The sequence below is a fragment of the Rutidosis leptorrhynchoides genome, chromosome 3, assembly GCF_046630445.1.
Source record: "Rutidosis leptorrhynchoides isolate AG116_Rl617_1_P2 chromosome 3, CSIRO_AGI_Rlap_v1, whole genome shotgun sequence".
Classification (NCBI taxonomy): Eukaryota; Viridiplantae; Streptophyta; class Magnoliopsida; order Asterales; family Asteraceae; genus Rutidosis; species Rutidosis leptorrhynchoides.
Genome location: NC_092335.1, coordinates 48192893 through 48219700, shown reverse-complemented (window position 1 = coordinate 48219700; position 26808 = coordinate 48192893).

Sequence of the window (26808 nt, the reverse complement as noted above, 5' to 3'; positions counted from 1 at the left end):
GGTGTTAGCGGTTTAACGAGAAGTCGGGAGTTCGAGCCCCGTCGTGTGCTATTCTTTTTAGAAAAGTTTTCAAAGGGTATACACACTTATAATCTCATTTTCATTAATATTATAATTATTACTATTATTATTATTACTATTATTATTATTATTATTATTATTATTATTATTATTATTATTATTATTATTATTATGGTATTATTATTGTTAGTATCATTATTATAAATAACATTATTATTATCAACATTAGTATTATTACTACTCATTATTAATATTAGACATTATTAACGATTTTGTTGTAAAAATAAAATAATATCATTATTATTATTATTAAAGATTATCATTATCATTCTTATTATTAGTATTATCATTATTAATAAAGTTATCCTTATTATTATTAGCAAATTAGTGTTAACAAAATTATCATTTTAATAAATAAATATTTTAACATTAAACATACTTAGAACATATGACAAACTAATAATATTTCTTAAATATACTACTAAGCATATATATATAAATATATAGATATATCAATACAACTAAGTACATAGATATTAATAATGCAAAATAAATAAATATAACATACAATTTAAGATGTAATATAGGTATACGTTTTTGAATTGTATTTAGCATAAAATCTATAAAATTGCAAATATACAAATAATATATATATTAATAAATGAAATTTTGTGAATTCCATTGTATGTTTTAATAGATATATAAATGATATAGGTTTGTGAATTCGAGGCCAACCCTGCATTGTTCAGTTTATCTAACGTTGTCATATGTATTTTTACTACAAAATACATTAGGTGAGTTTCATTTGCCTTTTTCCCCTTTTACTCTTTATATTTTTGGACTGAGAATACATGCGCAACTTTTTATAACTGTTTTACAAAATAGACACAAGTAATCGAAACTACATTATATGGTAGAATGATCGAAATCGAATATGCCCCTTTATAGTCTGGTAATCTAAGAATTAGGGAACAGACACCCTAATTGACGCGAATCCTAAAGATAGATCTATCGGGCCCAACAAGCCCCATCCAAAGTACCGGATGCTTTAGTACTTTGAAATTTATATCATGTCCGAAGGAGGATCCCGGAATGATGGGGATATTCTTATATGCATATTGTTAATGTCGGTTACCAGGTGTTCATTCCATATGAATGATATTTTTGTCTCTATGCATGGGACGTTTATTTATGAGAATTTGGAATATGAAATCTTGTGGTCTATTAAAATATTGAAATGATTATTTATGTTAAACTAATGAACTCACCAACCTTTTGGTTGACACTTTAAAGCATGTTTATTCTCAGGTACGAAAGAAATCTTCAGCTGTGCATTTGCTCATTTTAAAGATATTACTTGGAGTCATTCATGACATATTTCAAAATACGTTGCATTCGAGTCGTTGAGTTCATCAAGATTATTATTAAGTCAATTATAGTTAGATATATTATAAAATGGTATGCATGACGTCAACTTCCGATGTAATGAAAGATTATCTTTTCAAAAACGAATGCAATGTTTGTAAAATGTATCATATAGAGGTCAAGTACCTCGTAATGTAATCAACTATTGTGAATCATTTATAATCGATATGGACTTCGTCCGGATGGATTAAGACGGGTCTCGACATTAACTAATCCACCTTAATTCACTCCCCGATTACACTAATCAGGATTTGTTGCTTCACTAAGCACTTTTCTCCAAACCTGGTGGAGATCCGATTTACAAGTCTTCAATCTTCTTTAGTAGACAACAAACCTAATCTTTCTATCCCTTTGAAAGATCAATTCTAACCTGGATCAACATGTCTCCACCTTGGACAAGTACTAATCTCTAAATGAGATTAATCAACTTCCTAAGTCCCTTTAAGGAAGTAGATCACTAAGCTAGCCTATGCTTCCACTAACTGAAGTTACAAGACTCATACACTCTGTAATGATGACCCTGACACAATACTAGGACATACATTACATTAAGTAAACTCACAAGATAAATGATTTTAATTAGTAAGTTTACAACAACCCAATTCTATATCTATGAGATCATAGAATCTTCTTTTGCTTGATCACATTTGAGTAGTAATTAATGCACTTGTGATCACTGGAGATAAGCCTTTTAAATGTGCAAGAGGGTCAGCTTCAAATGCTCTTAAATGTTTGCCTTTTATAGTGGGATTCAAAAAATAGCCGTTGACACACGGTTGCCTGCACGGTCGACCGTGGTGCGACCGTGCGTGCTCCAGTCCAAAATTGGTATCCGTTGTATAGCCATTTGACTCAGATTTGAACACCACATTTTGGCACCTTTACTCCTTTTAGCACCTGCAAAAGAAACCAAACATCCTATACAAGTACTATATGCATTAAGTGTGTGAGATTTGGTCTTATTTCATGAAAGTGACTAATCATTCCAAAAGTGGCAAACCCAACATTCTTGGAGAAGTGTCTTGATTGATATTTAGGGAAATTTCATATTGGTCAAGACTTAGTTAGTCACTTTAATGCTCTTGGTTCAATTCTAAAGGCTAGTCACTATATCATTAACTCCCTAGTTCCAATTAATCACAAGTCATGTTTCATTTGAGTTTAGTTAGGGATTAATTGAATAATGTCTCTATAAGAAAATCATGAAGTGTGTAGAGACATTAAGGTTAAGTTATTCTTGATCAAGCAATCATACTTAGTTACTTAGACTAGACCAAATAGACAATTGACTATAGTTTTATTGTGAACCATTTTACACTTAATCTATTGGAGTAGGTTAGTTACTTGAATCCTAACTAATGAGCACATGGCAAACATATTAATTAAGTTGACAAGTTTATGAGTATTAAGCATATTAGCAAGTACCAAGTAATACTCACATAGCAAGAGATAGTTATTCTAAGATCAATCATGTAGATACTTGTACAAATTATAATTCAAGTACTTAAAAAGTATAATGTGCAATATAACACATTACATGATTAATGTGTAAGCACACATTAATGTCCAACACATGCAGAAGGGAAGAGCAATCTCTAGTTGGGACTTGGTGACCATCCTAAATGTATCTAAGTGTGTTTTAGGATTACAAGTCATTTCTAATTTAACCTTGAGATCATTGTTCTTCATTTAGCCTTAATTAATCACTTAGTCATTTCTAATATCATTGTTCTAGTGACATTGGCTTAAGTGTGTTGGTACTTGATGATCATACCACATATATCTAGATAAGAATTAAGATCACAAGTTGTTGATTAACACTTATGTGCTATGCCTAATCTTGGTTAAATTGTCATTAAGATGTCATTAGGCGTAATTAATCACAATTAGTGTTTTTATGACCAAAACTCAATTGAGTATGGAGAGGGCATATATTCTAAGCATGTTTAGAAAGGTTTCATGAATTATAGATATCGAGAACTAGTAAAACTTTATTTGGTCAAAATCGGAGACAGAAGAAACTACGGTCGCACTGCGGTTGACCGTGGTGGCGACCGTGGTGGCGACCGTGCAACTTGTTTTCAGAAAACTACATTGCAATTCAGTTTGGGGTTTCTCGATTGACTATAAGGTCGACCATACCTCGACCGTGTGTTTGCCTGAACTTTTAATTTCATTCTTTAACCTATGTTTGACCTGGTCGTTTGCAAGATAAAGTATGGATTAGTGACCTTGCGTGTTTTATGTTAAGATGTCAGTCATCACTTATGCGTATATGTGTGTGTCATCATTAAAACATATTCTTTGGTCAATCATACTTAAGTTTATCGTTTAGTGTATTAACCCACATTCAACCAACATTCTCCCCCTTTTTGATGATGACAAACATACAAGTGATGAGGGAAATTTTTCTATAAACACTCAAGTGTTAACAATCACTTGTATCCATCTTTCTCCCTCTTTTGTCGAAGCAAAAAGGTTAGCTCCCCCTAGAACTAAGCTCGCCCTTAGAACAAAACTCCCCCTTAAATTGTGCACGTTGGAAAAACATATATATTAAAACATAACAAGCACACATTTTATTCAAAACAATCATGAAACATAGTAATGCATATATAAAAATATGCATGGAAGACACATAAATTGAATGTATAGGTAGGCATTCTTCAAATTGCCTTAGCATATTTCTTGAGGTGAATGTAGTGATGAGTGTCTCTTATAATTCCTTCTAGCTTGTTTAGATGTCGTCCGATTTTTAGAACATTTTTGTGAATGACACTGATTTGTCCTGTGGTAGCAAGGAGGTTAAAATTTGGAGGGTTATCAAGAGAAGGTTCAACAAATGGTCTGGTTGAAGCTCTGCAAATCGGGTATGACGTGACTTGAGCAGCGTAGTGATAGGAGGTCGTCAATTTGAGATGAGCAAAGAGTTTAGTTAAGTGGAGGCCATAAGGTAGTTTCAAGAAGGGTACTTGAGCTGCCTGTTGCATTCTAGATGCTATCAGAAAAGCAATGTTTACCTTGAATGAGTGTATGAGAAACCACAAAAGAGTAACCTCATTTGCATTCATTCTCCAAAGTAATTCACCCTTTCCATATACATTTATGGAGATGATATGTTGCCATAGATCATATGTTGAAGCAAGGTGATGCACTAAGAAACCCTCTTTGTTGATGGACTCAAATTTGAGTGGTCCTTCACTCAGTGTTTCAAGAACATATTTTTTTTCCAACCATTCAGGAAACTCATCAAATGAGTTTGGGTTAAGGAAAAATTTGATTCCCGTTACTTGGAACATCCATGATGTTTCCAAATTCTTCAAGTGTCAAGGAATAGCTTTTGCCATAGAGAGTGAATGATATCTTCATATCATCATGGAATTGGAAGTTTGCATAGAACTCATTCACATGATGAGGATATAGAGGTCCTCGAAGATTGAGAAAGACATTCCAATTCACACTAGAGAAGTTGTCCGGCGAATAGGTTGAGAGTTAATGGGTTGACACTTCTCTTCCTTCGGCAAATTGTCTCATGATTTGGTTGTGGATTTTTAGGGATTGTGAAGGTGGGTATGAGTTTTGGTTGAGTGTGCTAGTATTTATAGAGACCTACTAGGAACTATTTTTTACTTTTTCACAAGAGAGGTAGGTTAAGTGAGTAAAGTCTTTTGGTTCACAAGTCAATTTTCACTTGAGATAAGTTATTGAGCCTAATAGGACAAAATGATTTGTTAGTTTATGCAGGGTTTATTTTGCAGTTAAGCTTTGGTCGTCCGTTACATAAGCTGTGGATTAATCGTTTTGAAAAATTTAAACTTGCTGGTACAGAACACACACGGTTAGGCTCACGGTCGACCGTAGTTTAGCCATGTATGAATCTGTCATGCTTGGTATTCTTGATTAAAGGCATGTAATAAGCACACACAAATACTTTATTAAACACACATACTAAAAGTTCTCCAAACGTTTTGTTTAAAACATTCAACCATAGAAAGTTTTTAGGAGAGTTAGTTAGAATTCTTCACTTGAATCATCATCCTCCTCATTTCCTGACCTACAGGTCAAACTTCTGATCACTCCTTTAAGTAACTTCTTCATTTTTGATTCCTTTTTCAGACTTTTGATTTGAGTTTGATAGATCTTATCCATCTTGGCATTGACCCCAAGATCCCTCACCGATTCATTTTCTTCTTCATTCTCACTGTCTGATATCTCAATAGCTCCTCCGCTTGTTCCTGCCTCATTGGTAGTTCTTCTTCTTTTGGAGGTTGATACTCCTGTTGTTTTTGATGGTAGGATTGGTTTATGAGTGAGTGGAAGAGGGTCATCACTTGTGATTTTGAGGTGCCTAAACAGTTTGTTTAGATGCATTCCATAGGGTAATCCTCGAGTTGTTTCAGTGATGAGTCCACTCATACTGGTTGCCATCAGATAGGCAATATTTACCTCGATTCCACTTTCCAAACACCACAAGAAAGCAACTTGAGTAGCATGAATGTTTGAGTGATTTTATGATCTGCTGTAGATGTTGTAGTCAATAACTTTGTTACAAACTTCATACTCAGGAGAGAGATGTCTACTCATTACTCCAGATCTCTCAATTTCAGAGCGAGAAACACTGTCTTTGCATAGTGCATCTATTACTGCCATTTTGTTGGAGATAAAACTTGGAAGATATGCCAGTCCGTGATGTGAACTGAAGAATTCTCCACCATTTGTTGGAACTTGGAGAATGCGTCTGAAATCCTCAAGTGAGTAGTGGTAATTGGTGCCTTAAAGACTGAAGGAGACTTCATTGTTCACGAAATTGAAGTTTGCATAAAATTCGCGAATGAGAGATGGGTAAATGGGACCATCAAGAGTGAGAAATACTTCCCATTTGAGAGTTTTGAATTGTCTCACAAGTTCGGGCATTTGATCGTGGGCAACTTTTCTTCCTTCAGCGATAGGACGTCTAGAGAGAAACCAAGTGTTGTACCTAATTCTCTCTGTAGGATCTGAAGGTGGGTTGTATGAGTCCTTTCTTTTTGGTTCATCTCCTCTTGCCATTTTCTACACAATGATACTTCAGATTAGTTCAAGGTGTATAGTTCAATTGTAGGCAACATGTTTTGCAAACTTTAATTATCATCAATACTTAAGTGTTTTGATGTTAATGTTCTTCACATTTTCACTCTTCATTAGTGTCAAATGAGTTTGCAACTAGATTAAGATTTTCACAAAGTTCATATGCGTTCTAGACTTTTGAAATCATCATCAACACATGTTTTGACATTCAACATTATTACACTCAATTAGCAACAATGTCATTCATATCATATGAACAATGCTTCTATGAAAATCTAACCTAGATGTATAATGAACCGTAGAATCATTCAATGTTAAATCAATGCATAGATATACGATAATCATTACTACAATCGTTTCTAAATTGTTCTTTAGGAACAATTTCAATTGTTTGCATCAATTTAGGTTCTGATTCATTCTAGTTAGGGTTTCTTCATAACCCTAATTCATCATACAAACACAATTGAATGCTAGGAAAGCAAGGATTAATCATACCAAAAGTAGGAATTGAATTTGAAGGAATGCGCGTTTTTCTTCGTGCGGTCGATCTCCTCAGCCGTGTGTAGGAGTGTGTGTTTTGAAGTGGGTTGAAAAGAAATAAAAGTGAGGGTTTAGTTCAATTTAAAACTGAAGCAGACCACGCACGGTCGAAGCACGGTCGACCGTGGTGTTAGCCGTGAAGAAATTTTTCCACGAACAGGACAGGTGTCTGCGGTCGAGTTCACAGTCAGCCGTGTTGCTATCGTGGATCCTTCTGATCACTCGTTTCTTCACTTCTTCTTTCTTCGAACACGTTTTGACGATTCTTAGGTTCTATAGAATACTTGAGGACAAGTTTTCTTTTGCTAACATTGAATGATTACATCCTCCCGATGTTTTAATCATCAATGACACGTAATATACTATACTTATATATATATATATATATATATATATATATATATATATATATATATATATATATATATATATATATATATATATATATATATATATATATATATATATGTTTAATCGCACATAGTATACACAAAACGCATCAACCTAGTATTTAGCATGCAATACATGTTTTCACATTAACACACAATCCTAAGGCAAGTAAGCTTCCTACACTTAATCTTTTAAAATCATTTTTCAAAAACAATTTGCATTTGTAAGAAAAACCTTTCTTTTATACAAGGTCTTTTGAGAAGATTATTCTCATTAGCATTTTGATCATTGATTTTGATTGATTTTAAGATTACCCAATCCTTGACTTATCCCTACCATGGAATTGCTAGCTTGGTCCATTTTTCTCATGTTTTCAATTTTCCTAATAATAGATAATGGACTTTGATTACAAGATTTGTGTTTGCTAGAGTTGTGACATACATTCATTTCATGTTTACCTCTTGAAGAATCACAAATAGTTATCCTTTCAAGTTTTCTTTTCAAAGTGTTATTTTCATCAATTAGAACTTTGTTAAGTTGTGTAACTTTGTGTAATTCTTTCTCCAAAAGTTTTACTTTGTCACGACTACTATCATACATAAATTTAATAGTCTTGTAATCATCTAACAATTCTTCATAATTAGAAGGATAGAGTACATGTACCTTATTGCAATCCATGCTTGAGACATCATCTTCTTTGAATGGAGATTCAACCTCTTCTTCACTTTGACCATCTTGATCCATGTCATTCCAAGAGCTCATGAGGCAAAATTCTTCATTTTCATTCAACCCTTTTGCTCGAAAAACACCAACCCTTTCCGAACCCTTCTCTATTCCTTTACCCTTTAAACTCTTAGAGTTTAAATCTTCTTGAGAACATAGTGAGTCCCAACATTCTTTTGCACTTTCACATGAGATTATCTTTAATCTTTCTTCACTAGGAAGAATTCCATGAAGTAGTGAAATTGCATCAAATTGTTTCAAAACATCATTGTTTTGAAATGTTGACTTTACTAGTCTTGAACTAGCTTGTGGTACAAAGTATCCTACTTTGATTATTCTCCACAAGTAGTAATCCTTAGATTTGAGATAAGACTCAAATCTTAATTTTCACACATCAATATTCATCTTATCAAAGATTGGTTCTTCTTTCACCAATTCTTCCAAATATCCCATCGTTTGAGTTGATCCGAGAATCGTTGACTCAAGTTTTTGCACAAAACAAATTTTGACACTTTCGCGATCGTTTGTAGCACAATGATTTGAGCAACCGATCTGATACCAATTGTAAGTAACTAGAGGGGGGTGAATAGTTACTTAATACGTTTTTAACATTTTTTCGATTGATCACCAAATTCGATTTTACTTTGATCAACCAACTTAACTCAAACTTGATGTGTGTAGTGTATATGTTCAAAATGATAAATGAAGTAATGTAAAGAACATAGACACAAGGATTTATAGTGGTTCGGGTGGATGTTAACTAATCCACCTTAATCCACTCCCTGATTACACTAATCAGAATTTGTTGCTTCACTAAGCACTTTTATCCAAACCCGGTGGAGATCCGATTTACAAGTCTTCAATCTTCTTTAGTAGACAACAAACCTAATCTTTCTATCCCTTTAAAAGATCAACTCTAACCTAGATAAACTTGTCTTCACCTTGGACAGGTACTAATCTCCAAATGAGATTAATCAACTTCCTAAGTCCCTTTAAGGAAGTAGATCACTAAGCTAGCCTATGCTTCCACTAATTGAAGTTACAAGACTCATACACTCTGCAATGATGACCCTAACACAATACTAGGATATACATTACATTAAGTAAACTCACAAGATAAATGATTTTAATTAGTAAGTTTACAACAATCCAATTCTACATCTATAAGATCATAGAATCTTCTCTTGCTTGATCACATTTGAGTAGTAATTGATGCACTTGTGATCACTGGAGATAAGCCTTTTAAATGTGCAAGAAGGTCAGCTTCAAATGCTCTTAAATGTTTTCCTTTTATAGTGGGATTCAAAAAATAGCCGTTGACACACGGTTGCCTGCACGGTCGATTGTGGTGCCACCGTGCATGCTCCAGTCCAAAATTGGTATCCGTTGTATAGCCGTTTGACTCAGATTTGAACACCACATTTTGGCACCTTTACTCCTTTTAGCACCTGCAAAAGAAACCAAACATCATATACAAGTACTATATGCATTAAGTGTGTGAGATTTGGTCTTATTGCATGAAAGTGACTAATCACTCCAAAAGTGGCAAACCCAACATTCTTGGAGAAGTGTCTTGATTGATATTTAGGGAAATTTCAGATTGGTCAAGACTTAGTTAGTCACTTTAATGCTCTTGGTTCAATTCTAAAGGCTAGTCACTATATCATTAACTCCCTAGTTCCAATTAATCACAAGTCATGTTTCATTTGAGTTTAGTTAGGGATTAATTGAATAATGTCTCTATAAGATAATCATGAAGTGTGTAGAGACATTAAGGTTAAGTTATTCTTGATCAAGCAATCATACTTAGTTATTTAGACTAGACTAACTAGACAATTGACTATAGTTTCATTGTAAACCATTTTACACTTAATCTATTGGAGTAGGTTAGTTACTTGAACCCTAACTAATGAGCACATGGCAAACATATTAATTAAGTTAACAAGTTTATGTGTATTAAGCATATTAGCAAGTAGCAAGTAATACTCACATAGCAAGAGATAGTTATTCTAAGATCAACCATGTAGATACTTGTACAACTTATAATTCAAGTACTTAAAAAGTATAATGTGCAATATAACACATTACATGATTAATGTGTAAGCACACATTAATGTCCAACACATGCACAAGGAAAGAGCAATCTCTAGTTGGGACTTGGTGACCATCCTAAATGTATCTAAGTGTGTTTTAGGATTACAAGTCATTTCTAGTTTAACCTTGAGATCATTGTTCTTCATTTAGCCTTAATTAATCACTAAGTCATTTCTAATAGCAATCATTGTTCTAGTGACATTGGCTTAAGTGTGTTGGCACTTGATGATCGTACTAAATATATCTAGATAAGAATTAAGATTATAAGTTGTTGATTAACACTTATGTGTTATGCCTAATCTTGGTTAGTTTGTCATTAAGATGTCATTAGGCGTAATTAATCACAATTAGTGTTTTTATGACCAAAACTCAATTGAGTATGGAGAGGGCATCTATTCTAAGCATGTTTAGAAAGGTTTCATGAATTATAGATGATGGAGAGGGAATCTATTCTAAGCATGTTTAGAAAGGTTTCATGAATTATAGATGTCGGGAACTAGTCAAACTTTATTTGGTCAAAATCAGAGACACAAGAAACTGCGATCGCACTGCGGTTGACCGTGGTGGCGACCGTGCAACTTATTTTCAGAAAACTACGTTGTAATTCAGTTTGGGGTTTCTCGGTTGACTATACGGTCGATCGTACCTCGACCGTGTGTTTGCCTGAACATTTAATTTCATTCTTTAACCTATGTTTGACTTGGTCGTTTGCAAGATAAAGTATGGATTAGTGACCTTGCGTGTTTTATGTTAAGATGTCAGTCATCACTTATGCGTATGTGTGTGTGTCATCATTAAAACAAATTCTTTGGTTAATCATACTTAAGTTCATCGTTTAGTGTATTAACCCACATTCAATCAACATATTACAGTAAGTCATGCTGAGTTTCTAATGGAACGTTATAAAGGTTCACAGATCATACCCTCATCATGAACCATGTTACATAACTCTTTCATTCTATTTAACCTCTAAACTATCAAGAAAATATTTTCTTGATGATTCGGTCTTTTCTAGATATTCTGGTAATTTGACAAATCAAATTGTGCTATTACCTTTCCATTCTACTTTGTATATTATGATCATTTGAAACTCCATACCTATGAATTCTGGACCATTATTCGCTTGACTTGAAGTCGGGAAGGAAAAACAAAAGCATGGAGCTCCTAAATATAAGGGAAAATATAAAGCTTGACAACAACACATAAATTACAGACCGTGTATATCAATACATGTTGCAACGTAAAGACACGGGAGAATTAAAAACATTATAACCCCAAGGTAATAGTAGAAGAAAGTAACTTCCTCTGGTGGCAGATGAAAAAGAAGAATGAAGGATACGATAGCCAAGAAAATATCAAAAATCAAGACTGGATTTAGCATTTTCACAATCTTTTGGAAATAAGAATTGAGGAAGAGATTATAGGAATAGTAAAAATAATGGAACGGAAGAGGACAATTTATAACGAAATATCAGACATAGCAATCGAGGCAGATTACGCATTTAATCTAAGAAAATCTTAATCTCCTTAATTTCAGAGAATTAAATCTTATATAGATTATGAAAGTTTCCTTGAATTCTGGAAATCAACCATGACTACGTCAAGAGTTAAGATGAACCTGCATTTACTCTTTTCACTCTATTACGATAGCTTCACTCGTACTCTTCACATAAACGAATTGTTTTATTCATATTACTCAATGATTATAAAACTCTAATTTTCAACTCATATGAGTCATGAAAACATACTTATTGTCAGCCATGACGATCCCAATCAAATTTTGGGACAAAATTTCTTTAACGGGTAGGTACTGTGACGACCCGGAAATTTTTGACCAAATTTAAACTTAATCTTTATATGATTTCGACAAGATAAGCAAAGTCTGTAATGTTGAGTCTCGAAAATTTTGAAACTATGTTCATGTATTCATTTAACCTCGACCAAGTTCCGACGATTCACGAACGATTATATAAATGGATATGAATATGTATATATTATAACTTGAAAACGTTAACGAAGTATTAAATGTATAATACTTTACATTAAACGTATTTGTCTCAATATATGCTTAATTGATGTGTGTGAGATGTAGTACGAAATAGATTATATTTTACTACTAAATACTATTAAATACGATACAATTTTACACAAGTTTTTTATTTATTTATTGAATGGGATATACCTAAACCATGCTACAACACTATAGGCAGTGTACCTAATCGTAGAGTAGTGTAGTTTTTAGTAAGTCCGGTACGTTCCGCGGGGAGTTAGCTGAGTCTAACGCTACATTTATTTTAAACTATATTTGTATCAATATATATATAAGTAATATTATTATTATTATTATAAAAGGGGATTTTTTTTACCGTTTAGTGACCGGTTTGTCGATTTTATGTCTTAAGTCACAATTAAAACCTAATGTAAAATATTAAATATAAATACAACTTAATTTAAAGCGTAAAGTAAATGACGATAAATAAAAGTGCGATAATTTAAAGTACGATAATTAAAAGTGCAATTACAGTAAATAAAAGTGCGATGAGATATAAAATAAAGGAATTATGCTTATTTAAACTTCCGTAATCATGATGTTCGACGTGTTGATTTTAATTTATTACCATGGGTTAATTGTCCTTTGTCCTGGATTATTCGATATGTCCATCTAGATTTTTGTCCATAACAGTCCATCAGTCATAAATATAAAGTGCGAGTGTCCTCGTCAAATTATCCTTATACCCGAAGTCAAATATTCCAACTAATTGGGGACTTAAACTGTAACAAGGTCTTAATACTTTGTTTAATAATTACACCAGGATATCGACTGCGTGTAACCCAAGGTTTTAATACTTTGTTAACAATTATGCCAAGTGTCCTTATACGTAATCCACCCCTGTTTTAATGAGTCCATTGACTATTAATCCATCCCCGTGTCCGGTTAAATGAACGATTATTAGTATTTATAAATATCCCGCCCATCGTGTCCGATCGAGTGTATGTGGTTATTTATAATTACCTCAAATTGTAAATCTCTATATTAAATTAACGAACTATCATTCAGTTAAATAAATAAAAAACCCATTAATAGCCCATAGTCCAATTTCCATAAGTGTCGGTCTTTTGTCCAAACCCCAATTATGGTCCAAAGCCCAATAACCCCGTCTTTAATATTTAGTCCAACATCATGATTACTTCAGCTTAAATAAGCATAATAATAACTTTGCTACGAGACATTAATTTAAAAAGGTTGAACATAATTTACAATGAGTATTAATCGCGTAGTGTTACACGGACAGAATTTTGACTTACAAACTTACAACATTTGCTACCATAACCTTATTATTATTAACTTAATATTAAAATTATAATTATAAAATATAAATATAAATATATTGAGAGAGTATGATGATATATGGATATATTGTCTGTAAAATTCGTCGAGCAACTGGCCAATTTATAGAACCTGACCAACAATTTGCTGCCATGCGATCGCATGGATTTTGTTCATGCTGGCCATGCGATCACATGGCCTGGGGATCCAGCTCACATCATTTTGTTTTCTTGCTTGTCGAAGTTATATTTTAATATATAATATAATATATATAATTTTATAGAATTATTTATATATTATATTATATTCATGTGCATAGTTGACTTGTAATTTTAGGCCCGTTGCGTCGCGCATTGATAGTTGGTTCATGTCCCGGTTCCAGATTTTCGAACGTCCTTGCGTACTATTTAATATCTTGTACTTTGCATTTTGCGACTTGTACTCTTGTAATTTTGAGACGTTTCTCATCAATAAATTGAACCACTTGGATTGTACTTTGTACTCTTTAGCGTTTTGATCATTTGCATCTTCAAATCGTCGATTCTGTCTTTTGTCTTCACCTTTTATTATTTAAACGAATATCACTTATAAATAGAACAATTGCAACTAAAAGCTTGTCTTTCTTGAAGGATAATGCTATGAAATATATGTTCGTTTTTAGCATTATCATTAATATATTCATCTACGGAATTAGAAGATAATACCAATGATTGAATTAATAGATATTTTAACATTTATAAATTCCATAGGTATTGCAATATTATTATAAGTCTTTGTTGAGAGATCCACCTTGAATTAGGAAATCTTTCCCTCTTTGACTGTATTTGAATTAAATATATAAATAACTTGCAACGTGTATTTAAAACATGTTTATATATATTTAAAAAGTATATATGGGTTTCGAATTAATTAGTAAACGATACAAGTAGTGGATTACTAATTTGATTGATATTTAAATAAGTTAAATTGAACTTATAAACGTTTTCAATATAATAGAACTTTGATGTTAAAAGAATGTAATTTAGATGTAAAACGATTCAATATTTTTAATATACTTTAATAGATATTGAGGCGATGATTTATAGAAGTAAATGACCAAAACACTCAAATGTATAAGTTATACTTCGGGTAATATAGTTTATCAATGATTAAGTTTAATTTTTGATAAAGGTACGAGTCACGAAACGTAGAATGCAAGTTATTAAAGCATACGAAGTAACGTTCGAAAATCCGGAGCCGAGACATAAACTGAGCATCAACGCGCGAGTCAACGGACCTAAAATTACAATTCAATTATGCACATGAATATAATATAATATATATATATATAATTAATATAAATTATATATATATATATTATAAAATATATATAATAATATGTCGACAAACAAGAAAACAAAATAAAATGAGCTGGACCAGCTGGCCATGCGATTGCATGAGAAATGCACTAAAACCCCATGCACTTGCATGAGCCATGCGAGTGCATGAGAAATGCACTAAAACCCCATGCACTCGAATGGGCATCAGATTCCAAAAATTTGCCTATAAAAGGCCAGTTTCTGCTCGAGTTTTTTACACAATTTCATATCTCTCTGCTCTATATACATATATATTATTATTATTATTATTATTATTATTATTATTATTATTATTATTATTATTATTATTATTATTATTATTATTATTATAATTAAGATTAATATTATTATTAATCTTATAGTTAGGAGTATTATTATTAGTATTATTATACATAAAATATTACGACGAGGTTATACCCAAACGATTTCAAAACAAGCTTTTCGAACGCGATAGAGCTAAGGAAATTATGGGTTATAGCTATGGAGGTTATGGGTATTGCTTGGGGGTTATGATCATGAGTCAAAGGTCAACCTAGCATTTATCATTTCCGTTGCGTCTACGTACTTTCCTGCAATATTGAATCACAATATTGATACGTGAGCATTCATATCTTATCTTTTATATATTTAATAGTGTATCCATGTCTAGTGCTCGAGTATATATGTTTATGCATACTTGTATGCTTTAATATCACGAATTTGATACATATGTTATTGATATAAGATATATGATATGCATGTCGTTCGAAAGCTGTCAAAAAATTAATAACTTTTCATTTAGAAATCGTGTGTTTTCGAGAAATGGATTAAAAGTTATGGTCAACTGAATTATGATTAATATTAACTGAAATTGTGTTTGAAACTGTAAATTAATATTTAAACAACTTGTTTATGAGATTGATAAATTGAATTTCCAAATATTATTAGTCGAGTAAATGAATTCTTATATGAGGCACGTCTCGTTGAACAATTGTCAAAGTTGATTGTCTTATCATGTTTTAAAGCTTTATAAACACTATAATCTGATTTTACAAGTATTGGAAAACTATGTGAAATAATAAAATATTTTCGATTGCCATGATAATTCAAATATAATATAGCTCCTGAAATAAATAATATTTTGAGTTTGATAAACTATAAATTCGTTCAAATATCAAGACTTATACTATGTTAATAAACATATATAGATTTAAAGATCATATTGGGTCAGGTTGACTTTGGGATGACTTTTGTTAACTTTTTCATGTCGGTCTCGAGCATTAGGATTGTGATACACTATGACCCGACCTAGCTTGTTAGACATGTATTGACCAACATATGTGCTCTAGGTTGAGATCTACGGTTATTTTGCATTCCGAGTTTCGGTCACATTTTGATGAATGACCTTATGTGCTGCTAAGGTGAGTTTCATTTTCTCCCTTTTTAATTGCTTTTGCAATCTATATTTTTGGGCTGAGAATACATGCACTTTATTTTAAACGCAATGGATACAAGTACATACTAAATTCTACACCGAGTTTGAACCAAAAATCCCTTAGCTTTGGTAACTAGTAATTGCCGGTTATAAGAACTGGTGGGCGTGAGTAGTTATATATGGATCCATAGGGCTTGACATCCCCGTCTGTTTCAGGTATAGAAACCCTAGCCTGAACTATAAAACAGACGTATACTATTTGAGTTTAGTACACGTTAGATTGCGTGTATTGTACATGTTGGTTGCATGTATGTTAAAACAGGGGTACTTATTATAATGTTAATGTTTAGTTACCAGGGTGCTCAATCTTGTAGAATAATTTGATAAACGTTTCTGTATGAAACAACTAAAATCTTGTGATCCACCTTATATATACAGATTATGCGCAATATTAAAACTATGAACTCACCAACCTTTGTGTTGACACTTTTAAGCATGTTTATTCTCAGGTTCCTAGAAGTCTTCTGCTGTTTGCTTATACGTTATACAAGCTATGTGCATGGAGTCATACATGCTTTATTCGAGAAAACTTTACATTAACAAAATCATCACCATGTATCTTATTTGACTGTATTGTCAACGGATATATTGTTAAAAACTATTATATACGGTGATTGTCTATACGTAGAAATCATCAGATGTCGAAAACCTTGGATTTATATATTCATTTATGGTGTGCCTTTTCAAAAGAATGCAATGTTTAAAAAACGTATCATATAGAGGTCAAAACCTCACTATGAAATCAATGAATGATGTATTCGTCCAAATGGATTTGGACGGGTCATCACAAATACATTCGGGATTATCACAAGAAACCTACCATTATGCTCGAAGCAGTTGCTTCGTATGACTTGTGGATTTGACATGAATTTTTTAGGATGGCAGGTTCCAACAATGATATTAATGTTTTGAATCAATCCTACATTTTTGATAAATTTAAGAACGGAACATCTCCACCCGCATTGTGACGACCCGGAAATTTCCGACCAAATTTAAACTTGATTTTTATATGAACTCGACACGATAAGCAAAGTCACTTTAGTTGAATCTCAAAATGTTTGAAACTGTTTACATGAATTCATTTACCCTTTGACTAATCCCGACGATTCACGAAACAATTGTTGAATATATATATATATATATATATATATATATATATATATATATATATATATATATATTAACTTGGATTAACAAAATATAAATTAATCATTAGAAATCAATATCAAAAATAAAATACAAGATAAGGAAGTTGTTATTAAAATAAATCTATTAGATGTATATTAAAATATATAAAAGTTATAGATATTATGTAATTATTCAATATTATAAATAATATGAAATATTAATATATTAGATATAATCACAAATTAAGGATATAGTATCATAATATTTTTAATACTTTCATTATTATTAATAACACTAATATCAATACTAGTATTAATTATATTATTATTATTGTTATAATTGTGATTAATAAATTCTATTAGTTTTAAGGTTATCATAATAAAGATTTTTATTATAAATATTTTTATGAGAAAGATTGAAATTACAAATTAGTTATGATTTAAATAAATTGTTGGTTATTATTATCTTTAAGATTATAATTCTTATTATTATGCTTATCATTATTATTATTAAATGTTATTAATATTATTATGTTAAAAATAAACATGAAATTGATATATATAAATATTATTATCAATATTAATAAAATTATTATTATTATTATCATTATTATAATTATCATTAATAATACAATTATTATCAAATTCACTAAAATTAATATTATTGAAACTTATTATTACTTTTATTATTAATATTATTATTATTATTATTATTATTATTATTATTATTATTATTATTATTATTATTATTATTATTATTATTATTCTTATCCTTATTAAAAATAAATGATATTCTTTAAATTAATAATGGATTTATGTTGTTAAGTAATATTACAAAAGTTAATATGTTATATACACATATATATATATATATATATATATATATATATATATATATATATATATATATATATATATATATCATATCAGCTATATAATTGAAAGGGACCTGTCCTAATCCATCTGGACGAATACATTGCATTTGGTTACATCGCGAGGTACTTGACCTCTATATGATACATTTTACAAACATTGCATTCGTTTTTAAAAGACAAACTTTCATTTCATCAAAAGTTGACGGCATGCATACCATTTCATAATATATCCAACTATAATTGACTTAGTAATAATCTTGATGAACTCGATGACTCGAATGCAACGTCTTTTGAAATATGTCATGAATGACTCCAAGTAATATCTCTAATATGAGCAAATGCACAGCGGAAGATTTCTTTCATACCTGAGAATAAACATGCTTTAAAGTGTCAACCAAAAGGTTGGTGAGTTCATTAGTTTATCATAATCGATCATTTTCATCATTTTAATAGACCACAAAAATTTCATTTCCATTTCTCATAAATATACGTCCCATGCATAGAGATAAAAATCATTCATATAGATTGAACACCTGGTAACCGACATTAACAAGATGCATATAAGAATATCCCCTATCATTCCGGAAAATCCTTCGGACATGATAAAAAAAATGAATTCGAAGTACTAAAGTATCCGGTACTTTGGATGGGGTTTGTTAGGCCCAATAGATCTATCTTTAGGATTCGCATCAATTAGTAGATCGGTTTACTAATTATTAAGCTACCAAGCAAAAGGGACATATTCGGCTTCTATCATTCAACCATATAATGTAGTTTCGATTACTTGTGTCTATATCATAAAACATTTATAAAAGCGCATGTATTCTCAGTCCCAAAAACATATATTACAAAAGCAATTAAAAGGGAGTAATGAAACTCACTATACTGTATTTTGTAGTAAAAATACGTATGACGACATTGAACAATGCAGGGTTGGCCTCAGATTCATGAACCTATATCATTTGTATATTTATTAATACACATAATCGTAATCGAACAAATTTATATATTATATCTTAAATTATATATTTTATATATTTAATTTGTATATATTTGAAATAACCACTGATTGAATACTATATAACCCTCATAATTTCATTTTCTTAACTCAATCATTATCATAATCTAACGTTTATCATTACCATGATTAATCTTAGGCTATCATCATCAAACTACATCATGTCAATTGTTACCATATACCATGATCATCATAATCATAATCATCATCATCAAACATTACGATTAATATTATCATAATCCTAATCATTACCATTAATTTCGTTGGGCAGTAATTGGATTGGGAACAAGGGAAGAAGCAGAAAGAAAAAAAATGACACTCAACTTATGTTCTCATCATTACATCATAAACCAATTAATATCATAATCTTCATCGCTTTTATGATTTTTATCCTCTTTTTCACTAGTATCATTATCATCCAATTTATTTTAAACCAATATGGAACGTCCCTTTTTCTTTTTACATAACGCAACATGTTGGCCAAGGATTCCCATTTATCCCACTTGAGTAATTAATAAAAAGCATGTTTTAACAACTCCATAACCAAATTGGCAAGTGGGTGCGGGTGTACTTGCCACTCGAGATAGAAACAGAAATACTTTGTATAATTAAATCGTAAGTGCATCTTCTTTACAGCTCAAAAAGTATTCTATCGTTGAAATTCATTGTTTACTATCCTCTTTATCGCCACATATATTTAGTGGATGAACCAAAAGAAACGGCAGTAATCATAAAAGAAACAAACGTTTAGCAGCAACAGCGGAAATTAGAAAGGTGATGAGTGTAGTTTTTGGGTTATGAAGGAGAACAGAAGGAAGAAATAATGGTGGTAGTAGGAATTTTTAAGTGTTATTAATTTGATGGTGGGTTTGTTGATGATTAAACGAAGATAGTAATAGGTGGTGGTGATAGGTTAATGGTTGATTGAAGACGGTGAGTTATTGTGGTATGCAACGATGGTGGTTGTAGTTTTAACCAAAACAGAAAAACAACTTGTAGCAGCAATAACGTGTGGTTGTGTTTGATCAACTAAAAGGATCAGATGAATGGTTGTAGTAGTAGTTCGAAAGGTTGCAGGTTGGTGGTTTTATGGTTCTAAAATTTCAAAACGTTCTTCTCTTGAGGAGTTTTTTGAAAGTTGAACGACAGTTTGGGTTTGACAGGAAGGAAAAACAAACACAATTTTGCTGTAGCAAAAATAGTTGGTTTCTAATATTGGTTGGCTTCGGTTGATAGCAGTTAAAACAGAAGTGTAGTATCAACAACAATATAGAATATGTGTAGGGTGTTTGGTGCTGTAATTATCGAGTAATAATCATACCCGAGAACGAGTAGAAACTAGTGTACGTAATAGTAGTTGAGTGTTTCAATTAGGGGAGGGTGTCGTGATGTTGTTCAAGGGTTGATCATGTGGGTATCATTGGTGTTTGATTGAAGGAATAGAAAACTAAACAGATGGGGTGTTTAATGATCGGAATAGTAGTAATTATGTAGTGACCCGAACTTTTCCATGTTTACATATATTAAATGAAATTTTTATTTACATGATTAAGTGTTTCCAACATGTTAAACAATCAAACTTGTTAAGACTTGATTAATTGAAATAGGTTTCATATAGACAATTGACCACCCAAGTTGACCGGTGATTCACGAACGTTAAAACTTGTAAAAACTATATGATGACATATATATGATTATATATATAGTTAACATGATAAATGATAAGTAAACATGTCATTAAGTGTATTAACAATGAACTACATATGTAAAAACAAGACTACTAACTTAATGATTTCGAAACGAGACATATATGTAACGATTATCGTTGTAACAACATTTAACTGTATATATATCATACTAAGATATATTAATATATCATAATATCATGATAATGTAATAATTTAACATCTCTTTAAATATAATAAACAATGGGTTAACAACATTTAATAAGATCGTTAACCTAAAGGTTTCAAAACAACACTTACATGTAACGACTAACGATGACTTAACGACTCAGTTAAAATGTATATACATGTAGTGTTTTAATATGTATTCATACACTTTTGAAAGACTTCAAGAAACTTATCAAAATACTTCTACTTAACAAAAATGCTTACAATTACATCCTCGTTCAGTTTCATCAACAATTCTACTCGTATGCACCCGTATTCGTACTCGTACAATACACAGCTTTTAGATGTATGTACTATTGGTATATACACTCCAATGATCAGCTCTTAGCAGCTCATGTGAGTCATCTAACACATGTGGGGACCATCATTTGGCAACTAGCATGAAATATCTCATAAAATTACAAAAATATTAGTAATCATTCATGACTTATTTACAAGTAAACAAAATTACACATCCTTTATATCTAATCCATATACCAACGACCAAAAACACCTACAAACACTTTCATTCTTCAATTTTCTTCATCTAATTGATCTCTCTCAAGTTCTATCTTCAAGTTCTAAGTGTTCTTTATAAATTCTACAAGTTCTAGTTTCATAAAATCAAGAATACTTTCAAGTTTGCTAGCTTACTTCCAATCTTGTAAAGTGATCATCCAACCTCAAGAAATCTTTCTTATTTACAGTAAGATATCTTTCTAATACAAGGTAATACTCATATTCAAACTTTGATTCAATTTCTATAACTATAACAATCTTATTTCGAGTGGAAATCTTACTTGAACTTGTTTTCGTGTCATGATTCTGCTTCAAGAACTTTCAAGCCATCCAAGGATCCTTTGAAGCTAGATCTATTTTTCTCATTTCCAGTAGGTTTATCCACAAAACCTGAGGTAGTAATGATGTTCATAACATCATTCGATTCATATATATAAAACTACCTTATTCGAAGGTTTAAACTTGAAATCACTAGAACATAGTTTAGTTAATTCTAAACTTGTTCGCAAACAAAAGCTAATCCTTCTAACTTGAATTTTAAAATCAACTAAACACATGTTCTATATCTATATGATATGCTAACTTAATGATTTAAAACCGGAAAACACGAAAAACACCGTAAAACCGGATATACGCCGTCGTAGTAACACCGCGGGCTGTTTTCGGTTAGTTAAATAAAAACTATGATAAACTTTAATTTAAAAGTTGTTCTTCTGGGAAAATGATTTTTCTTATGAACATGAAACTATATCCAAAAATCATGGTTAAACTCAAAGTGAAAATATGTTTTCCAAAATGGTCATCTAGACGTTGTTCTTTCGACTGAAATGACTTTCTTTACAAAAATGACTTGTAACCTGTATTTCTGACTATAAACTTATAATTTTTCTGTTTAGATTCATAAACTTAAGTTCAATATGAAACCATAGCAACTTGAAACACTCAAAACGGATTTAAAACGATGAAGTTATGGGTAAAACAAAATTAGATATTTTTGCTTGTTGTAGCTACGTGAAAATTGGTAATAATTTTATATTAATCATATCCTAGCTAACTTATATTGTATTATACATATATTCTAATATATTATGTAATCTTGGGATACCATAGACACGTATGTAAATGTTTTGACATATCATATCAACCCATCTATATATATTATTTGGAACAACCATAGACACTCTATATGCAGTAATGTTTGAGTTAGCTATACAGGATTGAGGTTGATTCTAAAAATATATATACTTTGAGTTGTGATCTAGCCTGAGACATGTATACACTGGTTCATGGATTGATTCAAGATAATATATATATCGATTTATTTTTGTATATCTAATTGTAGACAACTAGTTGTAGGTTACTAACGAGGACAGCTGACTTAATAAACTTAAAACATTAAAACGTATTAAAAATGTTGTAAATATATTTTGAACATACTTTGATATATATATATACATATTTGTTATAGGTTCGTGAATCGACCAGTGGCCAAGTCTTACTTCCCGACGAAGTAAAAATCTGTGAAAGTGAGTTATAGTCTCACTTTTAAAATCTAATATTTTGGGATGAGAATACATGCAGTTTTATAAATGTTTTACGAAATAGACACAAGTAATTGAAACTACATTATATGGGTGAATGATCGAAGCCGAATATGCCCCTTTTACTTGGTAACCTAAGAATTAGTAAACCGGTCTACTAATTGACGCGAATCCTAAAGATAGATCTATTGGGCCTAACGAACCCCATCCAAAGTACCGGATGCTTTAGTACTTTGAATTCGTTTTTATCATGTCCGAAGGATTTCCCGGAATGATAGGGGATATTCTTATATGCATCTTGTTAATATCGGTTACCAGGTGTCACCATATGAATGAATTTTATCTCTATGTATGGGATGTATATTGAAATATGAAATCTTGTGGTCTATTATTATGATTTGATAATATATAGGTTAAACCTATAACTCACCAACATTTTTGTTGACGTTTTAAGCATGTTTATTCTCAGGTGATTATTAAGAGCTTTCGCTGTTGCATACTAAAATAAGGACAAGATTTGGAGTCCATGCTTGTATGATATTATGTAAAAACTGCATTCAAGAAACTTATTTTTGATGTAATATATTCTTATTGTAAACCATTATGTAATGGTCGTGTGTAAACGGTATATTTTAGATTATCATTATTTGATAATCTACGTAATGCTTTTTAAACCTTTATCGATAAAATAAAGGTTATGGTTGTTTTAAAAATGAATGCAGTCTTTGAAAAACATCTCATTTAGAGGTCAAAGCCTCGCGACGAAATCAATTAATATGGAACGTTTAGAATCCGAGCGTTGGTATCCGAGCGTTGGTCTTAGAGAACCAGAAAATTGCATTAGTGTGTCTTACCGAGTTTGTTAGGATGCATTAGTGAGTCTGGACTTCGACCGTGTTTTTCTCCAAAAACGATTGCTTAACATTTTTTTGTTGGAAACTATATATTATTAACATGTAAATATTTTGTGATATATTAATCTCTTAACGTGTTTGATATTGTGTGATAGATGTCTACCTCTAGTACAAATCTCATTGATTCACCTAATAATAATGAAGAGTCGAATATATTTTGGGAAGATTCACAAATTCCCGAAGAGGAACCGGAAGAGGATGAACCGGAAGAGGAGGAACCGGAAGAGGAGGAACCGGAAAAGGAGGAACCGGAAGAAGAGGAACCAGAAGAGGAGGAATTGGAAGAGGAGGAACCAGAAGAAGAAGAGGTTCCGGAGGAAGAAATATTGATACCTATAGTAAATCGATTAAATAAAAGAAAATCCTCAACCAACGGACCAAAGTTAATAATGGTCAATGGTGTTTCCGCCGAAGAAGCAAAATATTGAGAAGATTACCAATTTTCCGATGAATCGGATCCCAATGAGGATTCCGATGATGTTATAGAAATTACCTCAACCCAATTTAATAAAGCGAAAGAAAATAATAAGGGAAAAGGTATAAAAATAGAGAAACCCGATTCCAACCCTAATGAACTTTATATGTATCAACAACATCCGTATTTCCTAAAATGTAACAATGACCCGGGAACCTCTAAAGCACCAGGTTTTTCTAAACCATTATGGAAAACGACGGCTCGTATTAGAGGAACACCATATATTCCTAGAAAATTAGGAAAACGAACCAAGTCTGAAGAAGAAGAAACCAGTGATTCAGATTAGAGGGTTGTAATCATGTTGTGTATTATATGTAATGTAGTGTGCTTGTACTTTTATGTTCTATATAAAAATTGCTTGTATTGTTTGTTAATTATCTTTTACGAATCTAATCCTTGTCTATTTTACAGTATAAAAACAAAATGGACGTTAAGGGTAGACAATTGAATATTTTAGAAGACCTACCAGAGGATATGATTGAGGAAATCTTGTCTAGAGTCTTTCAGAATTCATCAGCACATTTAGTTATGGCGAAATTAACTTGTCAAACATTTGAAAGACTTTCCAGAAATGCCTTAGTTTATAAAAGGCTTTCCTTTGATAGGTGGGGTATATCACATTGGGGAGACTGTAAGTTACGCCGTGTTTTCTTTAAAGCATTAAATGCGGGGAACCCAAATGCAATTTTACGCTACGGGTTAAGAACCTATTTTGACTCAACATATCCCAACATAGGATTTCGTGAATTAGAAAGAACTTCTAACATGCAACATAAAGAAGCATGTTATGCTTACGGGTTAGTGATGTTCGCTTCTTACCAAAGTGAGAAAAAGAACATCGGATTGCAACTTTTAAATAAAACCTTCCCACAAGTGACGGATTCAGTAGTTGAGGTGAGACACAAGGTTTTTAGATTATTACGGGGCTGTTGGACATTACGAAACCCTCGTCCTTTTGACGACATTACAACATGATGCCTAGCCAATGGTCATAACGGTTATTTTCCACAAGACCAAGGATGGAAAGTCGTCTTAGTAAAACCAGAATGCATGACTTGTTTCTGGACTTATGAATTACGTGTCTTTATTTCCTTTGCTGAACAACTTGCGTATTAACTAGATTTATCTTCAAAACTGTCATGTATCATAGTGTACTATATTTCATGTTATATGTAATATAGCGAAGTCGTAAGGTTGAAGAATATTTGTATGTGATATATTATTATAATCAGTTTTTCATATGGAATTGTAGTAGTTGAATTATATATTAGCTACTAAGTATGAACTTAACGGGTAGGTAGTACCCGAATTTAAACTTATAAAATGCTAATATGAAGAAAAAGCTTTTATAAATGAGTTCATATTATGCTACGAAATACTATTGACTACTCTTAATATTCTGTATGATTAACTCGATTCAGTTGGCTATTTTGAAGGAAATAGCACCGACTACTCGACACACCATGAATATGAGTGAAGAGGAATTTCGTACCTTTCTTGCTGCAAACATAGCTGCAGTACAGGCTGCGCTACATACCAACAATAACTCTGAATCTAGAAATGCATCTAACGGCGCAAGAAATTGTGTAGGATGCTCCTACAAAGAATTCACTACCTGCAAACCTTTGGAATTTGATGGAACCGAAGGACCAATTGGATTGAAACGGTGGACCGAGAAAGCTGAATCGGTGTTTGCCATAAGTAAGTGTACTGAAGAGGAGAAAGTTAAGTATGCTACTCATACCTTCACAGGTATTGCGTTAATGTGGTGGAACACCTATCTTGAACAGGTAGGACAAAATGCTGTTTACGCACTACGGTGGTCGGCATTCAAGCAATTGATGAACGAGCAGTACCGTCCTAGAAACGAAGTCAATAAACTCAAGGCAGAACTTAGAGAGTTACGAACACAATGGTTCGATGTTACCACATATGAACGACGATTCACAGAGTTGTGCCTATTGTGTCCGGGAGCATTCAAAGATGAAGAAGAGAAGATCGACGTGTTTGTAAAAGGGTTACCAGTA